Source organism: Macaca nemestrina, chromosome 12, assembly GCF_043159975.1.
Source record: "Macaca nemestrina isolate mMacNem1 chromosome 12, mMacNem.hap1, whole genome shotgun sequence".
Taxonomy (NCBI): domain Eukaryota; kingdom Metazoa; phylum Chordata; class Mammalia; order Primates; family Cercopithecidae; genus Macaca; species Macaca nemestrina.
Genome location: NC_092136.1, coordinates 11904676 through 11918508, shown reverse-complemented (window position 1 = coordinate 11918508; position 13833 = coordinate 11904676). Strand labels below are relative to the sequence as shown.

At 48.1% G+C, this 13833-nt stretch overlaps 1 protein-coding gene and 1 long non-coding RNA gene across 6 annotated transcripts in view; one reads left to right on the top strand and one right to left on the bottom strand.

Annotated features, from left to right (window-relative positions):
* The window catches only part of LOC105469431 (uncharacterized), a 32823-nt gene extending 19121 nt beyond the window's left edge, over nt 1-13702 (bottom strand). Inside the window, exon 1 of the long non-coding RNA XR_011610521.1 lies at nt 13612-13702. This is a non-coding gene — a long non-coding RNA (uncharacterized lncRNA). The remainder of the gene's footprint in view (nt 1-13611) is intronic.
* INCEN (inner centromere protein) overlaps nt 10189-13833 on the top strand; it is a 30883-nt gene continuing 27238 nt past the window's right edge. For 3 of the 5 annotated variants that reach the window (XM_011720429.2, XM_011720428.2, XM_011720430.3), the window contains exon 1: nt 10190-10347. The gene's annotated coding sequence lies outside the window, so the exon portion shown is untranslated. Of the gene's footprint in view, nt 10348-13833 lie in introns of all 5 variants that reach the window. The other 2 variants (XM_011720427.2, XM_011720426.2) reach the window with 1 other exon arrangement.

Here is a 13833-nt window from a genome sequence, read left to right as displayed (position 1 = left end):
TTTAGGCCTTAAGAATGTGAGTTTTTTTTTGTTTTTTTGTTTTTTTTCCTGTGAGACAGGAGTCTTGCTCCATCACCCAGCCTGGAGTGCAGTGGCATGATCTCGGTTCACTGCAACCTCCCCCTTCCGGGTTCAAGCGATTCTCCTGCCTCAGCCTCCCACATAGCTGGGAATATGGTCACGCACCACCACGCCTGGCTAAATTTTTTTTTTTTTTGTATTTTTAGTAGAGACTATGTTGGCCAGGCTGGTTTTGAACTCCTGACCTCAGGTGATCCGCCCACCTTGGCCTCTCAAAGTGCTGGGATTACAGGCATGAGCAACCATGCCTCGCCAAGAGTGTTTTATCGTACAGAAATAGAAGTTACAAATCTCTCAGGAAGTTCTTTGGAAGTGCAGCTTTAAAGACATACTTTTTGACCCCCACTGTTTTCTTTTGCCCAACTTGGATGTGTTCTGCCTTCATCATCTCTTGAAGGAGGCATTCACAGGCAGCAGGACTCTTTTGTGGAGCAACGTTTATAACATTGTCAGTTGCTTTAAGCAAACGTTCTCAAGGCTGATTTGTAGGCTGGATCCAGTGGGTGACAAGGATTTTACTGATTTGTACAAAATGAGAAAATTAAGAACAATGCAATGAGTTTTTCATAAAGGAATTTTCTTTCTTTTTTTGAGATGGAGTTTCACCCTTGTCGCCCAGGCTGGAGTGTAGCGGCACAATCTCGGCTCACTGCAAACTCTACCTCCTGGGTTCAAGTGATTCTCCTGCCTCAGCCTCCCGAGTAGCTGGGATTATGGGTGCCCACCACCATGCCTGGCTAATTTTTGTATTTTTAGTAGAGACGGGGTTTCACCATGTTGGCCAGGCTGGTCTCAAATTCCTGACGTCAGGCGATCCGCCCACCTCAGCCTCCCAAAGTGCTGGGAATACAGGTGTGACCCACTGTGCCCGGCCTCATAAAGGAATTTATTTGTGTCACTTTGATGTATTCCGAGATTGCATGCCCTCTTCTTTTTGAGTTTAAATGTTTTTTATAATAGTAGGATAATAAGGGATAGGTGTTTAAAAAAAACCCATACATATTTACTTAATCAAATTAACTCAATGCCTAAACATATTTGCAAATTTTGCTACTCTGTGAAACCCAAAAGTCCAGAGAACTACCATTTTAATGAATGCAACTTGAGATTTAATGTGATATAATGGATTTAATAAGATTTAATTAAATTCCATTCTGATGAGAAAGGTTTTAGATAATCCAGTTCTCCATATTCAGAAAAGTCAACTTGCCAGCCCAATTTAATGCTTAGATCCACCATAGGGAAGCAGAAATCAGTCTGGATAATGAAGACCAGAGAGCCAGACTCTTAAACCTAAAGGAACTTCAGAGATCACCTCTCATTATACAGCTGAGAAAATAGACTTGATGGTTTGTATTCCTGGTCCTGCCATTTACTTGCCATTGCCTTGAGCTAGCTACTCACCACAATCGCAAAGGGTCCCTTCAGTTCTGAAATTCTGAAACTTAACAAGGAACATATTAAGAAAAAGAGATGAGGCCGGGCACCGTAGCTCACACTTGTGATCCCAGCACTTTGGGAGGCTGAGGTAGGCGGATCGCTTGAGGTCAGCAGTTCCAGACCAGACTGACCAACATGGTGAAACCTCGTCTCTACTAAAAATACAAAAAGTACTTGGGCTACTAAAAATACAAAAAGTAGTCGGGCGTGGTGGCGCTTGCCTGTAATTCCAGCTACTTGGGAGGCTGAGGCAGGAGAATCGCTTGAACCTGGGAGGCGACAGTTGCAGTGAGGTGAGATTGTGCCACTGCACTCCAGCCTGGGTGACAGAGTGAAACTGTCTGAAAGAAAAAAGAAAAAGAAAAGAGATCGTTCCTCATGGGTAAAGGGTAAAGTCCAGGGAAATTCAAACTGATGCAGAAAACAACAAAATACTCATTTTTTTCTTTTTTTCTTTTTTTTTTTTGAGACGGAGTCTCGCTCTGTCGCCCGGGCTAGAGTGCAGTGGCCGGATCTCAGCTCACTGCCAGCTCCGCCTCCCGGGTTCACGCCATTCTCCCGCCTCAGCCTCCCGAGTAGCTGGGACTACAGGCGCCCGCCACCTCGCCCGGCTAGTTTTTTGTATTTTTTTTTTAGTAGAGACGGGGCTTCACCGTGTTAGCCAGGATGGTCTCGATCTCCTGACCTCGTGATCCGCCGTCTCGGCCTCCCAAAGTGCTGGGATTACAGGCTTGAGCCACTGCGCCCGGCCTCATTTTTTTCTTATTGCCCCAAATGGCCACGATTTATAAGGCTTTATTGTAGCTTGGTATTGAGGAGAAAACCAGAGATTCCTTATCCCACCCACCTGCCTCTTATTTTCCTAATAAAGGTGTCATGGTGTTTCAAGGCCTGTGGATCAGTGGATCCAAATGCGGACAGTTACTGCCCCCTAGTGGACTCACAGTATGGTGCTCATTTATAAATTGACATTAAAGCTTGACTCCCCTGTTGCAGAAAGAATTCATCTTTGGCGGTGGAGGGACCTTAAGAAGCCACCTTAATTTTTATGTTTTAACATGCTTTAACACCCTCATTCTGCAGATGGGGACACTGGTCCTCTAAGTCACATAGGTGCCCCAGGGGTTTTTGTTCCAAGTCCGGGGCCCATGCCACTGCACCACAGTTTCATTAGGCTGCACCAGCTCCAACTATTTCTGGAGTAGCTAGGGAACTACCATGACCTGTCCTTCTGTGGCAGGGAAAGCAAGATACCACCTCATGGTTGGTTTGCCTCCCACTGCGACTTTCGCTTTGGAGGACAGCTCTGACACAGCTACATGACCTAGTAAGGCACACAGGGAGAGTGCTGTGTGATCATGAAGGCAGATTTTCAGCAAAACGCCAGAGCCAGGCCGGTGTGATGGCTCATGGCTATAATCCCAGCACTTTGGGAGGTGGAGGCTGGTGGATTGCCTTAAGTCAGGAGTTCGAGACTAGCCTGACCAACATGGTGAAACCCCATGTATTAAAAATACAAAAAACTAGCCGGGCCAGGTGGCGGGCGCCTGTAGTCCCAGCTACTCGGGAGGCTGAGGCAGGAGAATGGCATGAACCCGGGAGGCGGAGCTTGCAGTGAGCTGAGATCCGGCCATTGCACTCCAGCCTGGGCGACAGAGCGAGACTCCGTCTCAAAAAAAAAAAAAAAAAAAAATACAACCATTAGCTGGGTATGGTGGCAGCGCCTGTAATCCCAGCTACTCGGGAGGCTGAGGCAGGAGAATCATTTGAACCCAGGAGGTGGAGGTTGCAGAGAGCCAAAGATTGCGCCATTGCACTCTAGCTTGGGTGACGAGTGAAACTCCATCCCCCCCCCCAAAAAAAAACCACACACACACATAACAACAACAACAAAACATCAGCTGCACCGAACAGATTCTCCCTCATGCCTCTCAGAAGGGACTGACCTGACCAACACCCTGATCTCAGACTTCTGACCTCCACAATCGTGGAATTACACATTTCTGTGGTCTGAGCTGCTCTGTTTGTGACACTGTTACAGCAGCCCTAGCAAGTGAATACAGATTTTGCAGAGATTTATCCCTCAAACACCTTTCAGTGGTTTCTTTGATTTTGCTGAACCAAATTAAGTTGACTTCCCCAAAGCAGCCAACGACCGGAAAACTTCAAATTGTAAGGATATGTGAACTTCGAATCTCCAGTCCAGTGACTCATCCTGAGCAGGAATTCCTTATACAATGTCTTTGTCGGCCAGGGTAGAAAAGGGTGCTATGCCCTTACAAAGAAAGTATGACAAAGAAACAGAAAGTTGGACCACCCACAGCCAGCCAAACTATTCTGTAATAGAAGTCAGGCTTAGAATGCAATGAAGAATTAACATGCTCGACTACCTTCAATACTTGGAGCTATAGAGAGGTGCTTCTAATGAAGCTGGAAATGAGGAAAACGGAAAACAAAATTGTCACCTGGGAGCTCAACTCTGAGATCACTTATAAGGGATCAGAGCAGAGACATGCAAGGTCACCTGAGCAAAGCAAAAGGAAAGTCAGAGAGGCAAATGTTGGCATTTCCTATCCAAGCGTTGTATAAGGGAGAATGAGTTTCAGTCACCAAACCTGAAGTATCTCCTGTTCCAAAGGACAGGTTCTCCTTTTAGGTGGAGATAGATGCAGGGAGTTATGGCTGGAGGACTTCATGTATTTCTGATTCCATTGGCAAGACTCTCTCTGATATAAATGGAATGCACCAAGCTGTCATAGTTTGATGCCGTTAACCATTCCTCGAATTGGCCTTCTTCCTTCATGATCACGTGGCTTTCTCTCTGTGTGCCTTACTAGGTCCCTGGTTGTGTCTGAGGCGTCCTCCATAGTTTGATGCCATTAATCAATCATTCCTCTAATTGGTAAATATTCCTCTAAACTATTAGCAACCCCATGGTAACTCCGTGAGTACTGACAACCTTCAGATTATCCATGGCTTCCATTGTGCCTTAGAGACAGAACACACTGGATTGCCCCCAGGTTAACTGGCTACTCATGACACTAATTCTTCACACTAAACCCTCAATAAAAGCCTCTGGCCGGGGGCAGCGGTTCATGCCTGAAATCCCAGCATTTTGGTAGGTCGAGGCAGGAGGATTACTTGAGGCCAGTAGTTTGAGACCAGCCTGGGCAACATAATGAGACCACATGTCTACAAAAAAGTAAAAAAATTACCTGGGTGTGATAGCATGTGCCTGTAGTTCCAGCTACTTGGGAGGTTGAGGCAGAGGACTGCTTGAGCTCCAGGTTGAGGCTGCAGTGAGCTATGATGATGCCACTGCACTCCAGCCTGGGTGCCAGATTGAGTCCCTGTCTCTGGAAAAAAAAAAAAAAAAAAAAAGGCTGATTATGATTTCCCTCATGTGCTCTGCTTATGAAAGAGACTGAACAATAATATGCACACAAACATTCTAGCCTGATGAAATGTTATTCTTCACTGCCAGTTGATAAAAGGCACTCTTTTATTAACCTTCCATCTGCACATTTTTTGGTTAGCGTCAATGAGTCTCTCAGCCATCACTGTTATCATAGGGCAACAACTAACAAGAGGGAGCCCTTGAGACTTCAACACACAGGCCCTCAAATAAAACACAGCACGGGTGACTTCTGCTACTATCTATGATGGAGGAACCAGTACAGAATCAGCCTTCCCACCACAAACAACAGAAAAACTAGACCAAAAATATGAGGCAACTCTTCTAGCCACTGGACCACAGGAAGAGAAAGAGTGTAACTCTGGAAAGAAGGAAAACATCTGGGGTTTGAGACCAGCTTGGCCAACGTGGTGAAACCCTGCCTCTACTAAATATACAAAAATTAGTCTGGTGTGGTGGCGAGTGCCTGTAATCCCAGCTGGGAGGCTGAGGCAGGAGAATCCCTTGAACCTGGGAGGTGGAGGTTGCAGTGAGCTGAAATTGCGCCACTGCACTCCAGCCTGGGTGACAGAGGGAGAGTCCTTCTCAAAAAAAAAAAAAAAAAAAAAGTCCTGTGGAGCTGAGGAGGCAAAAGATGCCAGACCCAAGAGCAGACCATAGGCTACATTATTATAAGTATTATTATTATTATTATTTTTTGAGATGGAGTTTCGCTCTGTCGCCCAGGCTGGAGTGCAGTGGCGCGATCTCGGCTCACTGCAAGCTCCGCCTCCCGGGTTCACGCCATTCTCCTGCCTCAGCCTCCCGAGTAGCTGGGACTACAGGCGCCCACAACCGCGCCCGGCTAATTTTTTGTATTTTTAGTAGAGACGGGGTTTCACCGTGGTCTCGATCTCCTGACCTTGTGATCCGCCCGCCTCGGCCTCCCAAAGTGCTGGGATTACAGGCGTGAGCCACCGCGCCCGGCCGAGTCAAGGTTTTACTATGTTGGCCAAGCTGGTCTTGAACTCCTGACCTCAGGTGATCTGCCCGCCTCGGCCTCCCAAAGCATTGGGATTACAGGTGTGAGCCACTGCGCCTGGCCTATTATTTTTTTTATTATTATTATCATTTTGAGGCAGAGTCTCACACTATCGCCCAGGCTGGAGTGCAGTGGTATGATCTCTGCTCACTGCAACCTCTGCCTCCCAGGTTCAAGTGATTCTCCTGCCTCAGCCTCCCAAGTAACTGGGACTACAGGTGCGTGACACCACGCCCGGCTAATTTTTGTATTTTTAGTAGAGACGGGTTTCGCTAAGTTGGCCAGGCTGGTCTCGAACTCCTGATCTCAGGTGATCTGCCCGCCTCAGCCTCCCAAAGTGCTGGGATTACAAGTGATGAGCCACTGCGCCCGGTCATAAGTATTATTTTAAAAGCAAACTAAACTATAATGCTTAGGGATGCTGCTTGGATGGTAAAGCAATAATATGATTACCATATCTTTAATTTAAGGAGGGCAGGTATGGGGAGGGCTCAGGAGGCCTCTGGGAGGCTATGGAAGCTTTATTACTTGACCTGGGAGGTGGTTTTTCAGGAATGTTTTTGATAGAGTAATAAGCTGCTTAACTGTTTTGTGCACTTTTTAAAAGATGTGTTCTATATTTCGCAATACAAATGGATTTTTTTTTTTTTTAATAAAAAGAAAACTTCATTCGGGACAAGCTGGGGGTGTCCAAGAGAAGCCAGGACCCACCCCCAGGCACATCACCATCTGCAGCCTGACCCCCTCCTCAGGCCCGGTGAGCGGCCTCGCGAGTCACCAGACTCCCAGAGCGACGGCTGCAGGTCCCAGGGTCCACGAGGGTGGGTACAACTCCCCAGAGCACAAAGAGCCCGGGAAGGACACCGCCCAGCTCAGCACCCCACCGCACTCCAGGAGCAAACTCAGTGGCCTTGGCTCGTCTGCGCCTGCGCGGACGACTCAGCTGCACATGCGCCCTCTGCCCCACAGGCGCTGTAACAGTAGGTGGAGTTTAAGGAGAAGCTGGCTCCCGGACTGGGACTGCAGTCATGTGTCCCTTGGACTGCGTTGCAGGTTCCTAAAGGGGCAACTATGTTCAGTTCTACAATTTTTTTTTTTTTTCTGAGACGGAGTCTTGCTTTGTCGCCAGGCCGAAATGCAGTGGTGCGATCTCAGCTCACTGCAATCTCTGCCTCCCGGGTTCAAGCGATATTCCTGCCTCAGCCTCCCAAGTAGCTGGGATCACAGGCATGTGCCACCACGCCTGGCTAATTTTGTATTTTTAGTAGAGACAGGGTTTCTCCATGTTGGTCAGGCTGGTCTTGAACTCCTGACCTCAGGTGATCTGCCCACCTTGGCCTCCCAAAGTGCTGGGATTACATGCGAGAGACACCACGCCTGGCCCCCTTACTCCCCTTAGCCCCTTTTTCTTTTTTTTTTTTTTGAGACGGAATCTCGCTCTGTCACCCAGGCTGGAGTACAGTGGTGCGATCTCAGCTCACTGCAAGCTCCGCTTCCCAGGTTCACGCCATTCTTCTGCCTCAGCCTCCTGAGTAGCTGGGACTACTACAGGCACCCACCACCACGCCCGGCTGATTTTTTGCATTTTTAGTAGAGACGGGGTTTCACCGTGTTAGCCAGGATGGTCTCCATCTCCTGACCTCGTGATCCGCCCGCCTCGGCCTCCCAAAGTGCTGGGATTACAGGCGGGAGCCACCGCGTCTGGCCCCCTCAGCCCCTTTTATAGTTGCTCTTCCTTCTCTTGAGAAAGACAGACCTTAATCCACGTGGAAACGCTAAAATGCATTGCACAGGGTAGAAAACTCTCTGAGGTGACAATCAAATAAACAATTTGAGATATTCATGTCAGAATTAATAAAGAGAATGATTAACGATTGGGTAACATATCCTTTTATGATTTAGCTGATTTCCAATTATTTACATTCTTCAAAGAATAACTCAGAAATGTTTAGTGAATTTGCTCACAAATTATTTACTCACATATGATGGAGTGAGTTGGTAAATTGAGTAAAATAACAAAGGCAAAAACAGAATTGATAAAGGGAGGGACGAAGGGTAGAGGAAAAATGCTGCAGACGACCTGGGAACAGGGTAAACTATCTGCTGGTAGCTGATTGTGGATGTACAAATCTCTTCAAGATTTAACTGCCTTATTTTACAGGTAACAGAAACCTTGACTCACACAGTACAGTGACTTTGTTTAAAGCAGTTTCTCAACAGCAGCAATTCTGGTATCTGGGGCCGGGTAATTCCTTGCTGTGGGGACTGTCCTATGCACTAGATGGTGTTTAGCAGCATCCCTGGCCTTTACCCACTAAATACCACTAGCCCCTTCTCCCAAACCCAGATGAATTCACACACTGCCAAATGTGGGGGGCGGGGGTGGGACAAAACCTCCTCTGGATGAGAACCACCGCTCTCAAGAAACATCCAGTACCAGGGTAGGTGACCAAGGATTCTGTCGCCCAAGAGATGACAGAAGGTTCTAGATAAACGCGCACTCCATTGCCATTCACAAGACGTTTTGTTTTCACTCTCAAAAGCGGCAGTTGTTTTTTTTTTTTTTTTTTTTTTTGAGACGGAGTTTTTTGCTTTTTGTGGCCCAGGCTGGAGTGCAATGGCGTGATATCGGCAACCTCGGCCTCCCGGATTCAAGCGATTCTCCTGTCCCAGCCTCCCGAGTAGCTGGGATTACAGGCGCAAGCCGCCATGCCTGGCTAATTTTTTTGTATTCTAGTAGAGACAGGGTTTCTCTGTGTTGCCCAGGCTGGTCTCGAACTCCTGAGCTAAGGCAATCCACCCGCCTCGGCCTCCCAAAGTGCTAGGATTACAGGCGGGTGAGCCACCGCGCCCGGCTAGAGATTCTTTACAGGACATATTAGTCCTTGTCTTTTGCCCCCACCCCTCCCCGATATTGGAAAGATGAACTAAGTGAAACATGCCTTAGTAAAAACATTGTGCCAACTTGAAACCTTGATTTAGTAAAAAATCTCAATGCTTAGATCCTTTGTCCAATGGTAGTATTTATCAGATGTATTCAGCTTGCTCAGAAAATCAAAAGGGCATTACAACCACAAAAGCAAAGAAAAATAAGAAAACTTCCCATTTTGTTCTAGTTGTAAAGATTAAACTGAAATGATTAGGCTTTTCGATTCGTGAGCCAAATACCGTAACACCCTGGCCTTTGACGGGTTTGGATTTTTAACATTACTCGTGGTATTTTAGGAAGTGAGGTTACAGTTACATTTCTTATAGCTGCTAAGTGTATTAAGTTGAATGTAAGGATGCATAATATTGTTTGAATTGAGCCCCACTACCAATTCTTTAACAAATGGCATGAATTCTTACACGTAAATGATTTGGTGGAACTATTCTATCATAATTTCTAAATTGTTTATATACCAACGTAGCCTTAATTTGTATATGTTTCAGTACAATGAAATTCCCTCTGGCATGCTGTTTGGTTTGTATTTTGAGGAACGTTTTTTTATTTTTTTTTTGAGACGGAGTCTCGCTCTGTCACCCAGGCTGGAGTGCAGTGGCCGGATCTCAGCTCACTGCAAGCTCCGCCTCCCGGGTTCACGCCATTCTCCTGCCTCAGCCTCCCGAGTAGCTGGGACTACAGGCGCCTGCCACCTCGCCCGGCTAGTTTTTTGTATTTTTTAGTAGAGACGGGGTTTCACCGTGTTAACCAGGATGGTCTCGATCTCCTGACCTCGTGATCCGCCCGTCTCGGCCTCCCAAAGTGCTGGGATTTCAGGCTTGAGCCACCGCGCCCGGCCGAGGAACGTTTTTCTCATGGGAAGAGGAATCTATGACTTCTGTACCTAGATAATTTGTTACATTAAAAAGCTGCTCTTTCAGCAATGTAAGTATATACATACATGTTTTTATGAGAAAAAAAAAGCAGCAGAGATCAGAAGCCTGCCACCGTGGTTGGAGAAGAAAGGAAGCCGCCGATGGCCTTCGCAGTGCTCGCCGGGACTCGTAGTTCCGGGTCTGCGGGCTCCTCCCAGGCGGGGGTCTATTTCCTCTCTCCGCCGCGGCCGCAGCTCCCGGAAGCTGAGGGGGTTAAAGACTTTCGCTTCCTTTCCCCGCCTCTTAGTCCCGCAGATTGCTAGTCGATATAGCCAATAGGAGGGTGGACTGGTACTTCCTGTTATTTGATTGGCTTAAAGTTTTACAACCGCCCAGACAAACTTGCCGAGGATTGGCTGAGCCTTCAGTTTTGAAAATCATAGATTTCGCCCGCGCTGCGCCGCCTGGTTGCTCCTCCCGTGCGGTGAGCCCCGAAGGCCCGGAGCCGAGTGGGTCTGGGCAAGCGGGGCGTCAGCTAGGGATACCACCGGATTTGGAGCGGAGCAGCCTTCAGGGGACGTGGCGCAGTCGAGTGAGTGCGCGTGGGCGTGGGGATTGGAGGGTGGTTCGCGATTATTTCCCCGGCCTCTGCTCCGCCCCTGCCGACTCCAGACCAGGGTCGTGACTCCCCAACCCAGCTCCTGGCTGCCTGGGCATATGAGGGTCACCTCTTCCAAGTGGCGAGGTCTCCTGCCTTGGTTCTCGGGCCCGAGATGCCCCCCACCCCTTCCACCTAGGCCCTCAGCTTCCTAGAGCATAGCCCCGTCCCCTCCGCTCCCGGCTGCCTAGCACCTTGTTTTGTGCCTGCGAGGATTATTGTTGACTTGGACGCGCAGGAAGCCCGAAACCAACCCAGTGGTTTGACGGAATGATGCCAGATGGCATTTCTGTGCAGTTAAAACCCCTCTCTCAACGCCCCCGCCCCCAGCTGAGCAGCATTTTAAACTGACCATTTCCGGAGGCTGGGCCGCCCATTGTCACTCCCCAAGCCTGTTCGCTGTCAGCGGTTCAGTCTCGTTCAGCTAACATGGGTTGCTCGCGGGGTTGCCCAGAGCCAAAACTGGGCGCCTTCCTTTCAGAGGTTGATATTTAGAAGGCGGTATAGCCGGGTGGTTAAGGGCACGGTTTAAAGGACGCATAGCCAGTGGCACGGTTCTATTTATGCCCCTGATTTACCGGCTGATTTTGACTTCTCTTTGCCTCAATTTCCTCATCTTCTCATGCATATCCTCAAGGTTGTGGTGAGAATTAAATGAGATGATGTCTGACTCGGGCATGGAGTAGAACTCAGTAAATGGGAGCAGCTGCTATGAGCTTTCTGCACAGAGGTGTGGTAGGCACCCAACTTACAGCACCCTGAAAAGAACAGGAGTCATAGAGGAGGGCGATGGGGCCTTCAGTCTGGTGTTTGGTGTGGAAGAAGTGTTGGAGAGGAAGAGTGGAGAGTGCCTCCCTCGGTGGAGTGGTGGGTGCTCTTCATCTGTGTGCAGTTGCTTACATGGGCTGAAGAAGAGATTTTTGCTGCTCTTCCAGGAGACTGATTCTTGGTACACTAACTCCTTCTTTTTCAGGGTCACCTCTGTTTTAACTTATGGTAACCCTTTTTAAATGGCTGCGCTAAGATCTAAGCAAACTTCCCCATGAAAGATGTCCAATTGCTTTCATGGACTTTGTGAAAGAAGCTCTCATCCACGTTGGCCATTTGAACAAATACTTTTTTAAAAGTTAGCCAGTTGTTGCTTTTCTCCGCAAATCTTTGGCTTCCTTAAACAGTTTTCTCTTTTCTGGCCTGAGGTTCTGCGCTTTGCCAGGGTTGTGGTCTGGGTGCAGAAGGGTTAGGGGAAGGTGAGGGATGGCAGTGAAAAGGCCTTGCCTGTGATTGGCTGGCTGCAGAGCCCAGGTTTCAGCCCAAAGCCTGTAGGATCCTGCCCGTTTGGCCCTGCCCTGATTATTGCTGCCCTTGGCATCTAGGAGCAGGGGCTTTGAACATGTGTTGGTCAGTTCTAACCTGTGCAGATTAAGTTTATTTGGTGCCCTTTGTGTGGTGGGATGAGCACCTGTAGGATGTTTATTTCTAGGTGTAGAGTTGATGGGTGGATTAATTCATTCAACAAGTATTTCTTGTTGCCAGGCACTGCTGTGCTCTGGGCACTCAACAATGAGCAAGTCAGACAGGGGCTTGCCCTCAGAGAGCGATTGTTTAGTGGGCAGGGACAGGCAGTAAGCAACAGGTAAACAAGCACGCAAGTGCTCTGCAGAGAATTGCAGTCAATGGATGGGATCGTGGCTGGGGCTACTTTAGATTGGTGGTCAGGTTTCCCTGAGGATCTGAGATCCAAGCCATGAGGAGTGAGCCATACAAAATGGGAGACAGTGTTCCAGACACAGGCCAGAGCTTGTTGAGGAACAAAGGCTAGTGTGTCCCTGAATCAAGCCCAAGGAGGTCCCATGAGACTGAAACCTGACCTGGTGCTATGCCCTGTGAGGGATCAAGGGGTCAGCAATTTGTCCCTTCCTTCCAAGAGCTTCCATTGTAGATGGGAGGCTAAGCTGTGCATGGTTCTTGTTTGTTTGTTTGTTTGTTTGTTTGAGACAGAGTCTCGCCCTGTTGCCCAGGCTGGAGTGCAATGGCACGATCTCAGCTCACTGCAGCCTCTGCCTCCCAGGTTCAAGTGATTCCCCTGCCTCAGCCTCCTGAGTAGCTGGGATTACAGGCATGTGCCACCACACCCGGCTAATTTTTATGTTTTTAGTAGAGACGGGGTTTCATCATATTGGCCAGGCTGGTCTCGAACTCCTGACCTTGTGATCCACCCACCTCGGCTTCCCAAAGTGCTGGCATGAGCCACCGTGCCTGGCCGGTTCTTGGTTTTGAAGAGGTAAATCAGGATGGTGGGTCACTGCCCTGACTTGAGGCACGCAGCCTGTTGTTATGGCTTATGACCACCACCCATTCATTTGTTCTTTCACTCATTCTCCTGTTGGGATATTTATTGAGCCCCTGTTGTGATGTAGTAGAATACTTTTGTCTCTTGGAATCCTCAGGGAATTGGTTCCAGGACCTCCTTTGGATACCAAAATCTACAGTTGCTCAAGTCCCTGATATAAAATGGCATAGTATTTGCATATAACCTACACACATCCTCCTGTATACTTTATATCTCTACATTACTTATAACACCTAATACGATGTAAAAGCTATGCAAGTAGTTGTTATACTATCTTATTAGGGAATAATGACAAGGGAAAAGTCTATACATATTCAGTAGAGATGCAGCTTTTTTTTTTCAAATCCTTTCCACTGGTGGTTGGTTGCACCCATGGAGGGCTGACTGTACTTCTTCCTTGCTTGAGGTTTTCGTAATGGTTATCAAGTTTATTTTTAAGGCAGAGTCTCACTGCGATGCCCAGGCTGGAGTGCCGTGGCGCGATCTTGGCTCACTGCAACCTCTGCTTCCCTGGTTCAAGTGATTCTTCTGCCTCAGCCTCCTGAGTAGCTGGAATTACAGGCACGCACCACCATGCCTGGCTAACTTTTTTGTATTTTGAGTAGAGACAGAGTTTCACCATGTTGGCCAGGCTGGTCTTGAACTCCTGACCTCAAGTGATCCACCTGCCTCAGCCTCCCAAAGTGCTGGGATTACAGGCGTGATCCACCGTGCCAGGCTGGTTATCAAGTTTTAAGGAGGATACCTGAGCTGCTAGTTTTATAAGAAAGTGAGAAAAAAACTGTTTTTGTGTTTTCCCTTGCTCAATGCCTATAGGCAAGTTTTCTTAAAAACAAGATATTGCTTACCGTTCCCTTCATGTTCTGTTTATGCTCCATTTGGAGGGCATTTCAGCTCAAGGGAGAGAGGTATGGGAGGCCCCTTGAGGACATATCTCAGGATCACTACTTTCTCACTCATTCCTTTGGAACACAGAATCCCTTCTGCTCACTGGCTGCTTAAAGAGGCAGTTGGGTTGGATGTTCTTTGGCCTGATGTCTGGAGTCAGCTTGCATGTAGTGCAGGGTGGC